Here is a 1,166-nt window from a genome sequence, read left to right on the forward strand (position 1 = left end):
ATTTCAGCGAAATGTATATTTTAGTCAGAATTATTGTTTGGCGCGCATGCGCGCAGTGGAGCTCGTTCACTGAAGTGAAGTTGAGCGGAGAATCCAAAAGCAGAAGGCTCATGCACTTCTGACATAAAAATGGAAATATTTCCATGGCTTTCTAACATTTACTGATGGAGAATATACCTGTAAAATGTAAGTTATGCATTCAGGAAGACAACACATCTCAAACACATTAAACAGCGCGAGTAACATTATCCTGTCTCTGTCAGCGGCACACGCAGCCTTTCTGTCAGAGCATCTGACGGGCCGAGCCGCTTAAACTAATATGCGAAAAGACTGTCTTACCAGTTTTTAAAGGCCTTAATATGAAGCTTGTCACATGTTTAGAACAAGTTGGAACAAATATTTCAGCGAAATGTATATTTTAGTCAGAATTATTGTTTGGCGCGCATGCGCGCAGTGGAGCTCGTTCACTGAAGTGAAGTTGAGCGGAGAATCCCAAAGCAGAAGGCTCATGCACTTCTGACATAAAAATGGAAATATTTCCATGGCTTTCTAACATTTACTGATGGAGAATATACCTGTGAATTTCTGGTCGACTAGTAGTCGTTCATTTTAAGCATTAGTCGACTAATCGCACGTTTATTAATTAACCATTTAAATCATTATAATAAGCCTTTAATTGCCTACGTAGCCTAATATATGCGCTCAAGCGCACGGATAAAGCTTGCCTCAGCGCACCGCAGAAGTAATGGTTATGAAACATTTTAATAATTTTATAAACTAGTGCTTTCTTTGCTTTCGGTTTAAGAGATGAAGTCGGCGACACTGACTCGTCATCTCCGTAATTTTAAGCTGCCTTGGTGAACATGAGACTTCTTTTCATTACAAAACAAAAAAATCTTCCCAACCCCAAAATTTTAAATGGTAATGTAAATTTAAAAATAAAAATCACATTTATAATTATTGATTAATTTCAAAGATTATTTATCTTTCGTATTTATTGTAGTAATGTTTCACCACATTGCTGTTGTGTTTTTGCTGTATTTTTAATTAAATAAATGTAGCCTTGGTAAACAGGAGAGACTTCTTTTCATTCCAAAAAAAATCTTACCAACCCCAAAATTCTGAATATATATATATATATATATATATATATATATATATATATA

The 1,166-nt window shown here is 35.2% G+C and overlaps 1 protein-coding gene across 1 annotated transcript in view; it reads left to right on the forward strand.

Moving 5' to 3' along the window:
* scrib (scribble planar cell polarity protein) overlaps window positions 1-1,166 on the forward strand; it is a 99,715-nt gene that overhangs the window by 73,883 nt on the left and 24,666 nt on the right. The gene's annotated exons all lie outside the window — the stretch shown is intronic.

The sequence above is a fragment of the Sinocyclocheilus rhinocerous genome, unplaced genomic scaffold (assembly GCF_001515625.1).
Source record: "Sinocyclocheilus rhinocerous isolate Xijiao unplaced genomic scaffold, SAMN03320098_v1.1 scaffold245, whole genome shotgun sequence".
NCBI lineage: Eukaryota > Metazoa > Chordata > Actinopteri > Cypriniformes > Cyprinidae > Sinocyclocheilus > Sinocyclocheilus rhinocerous.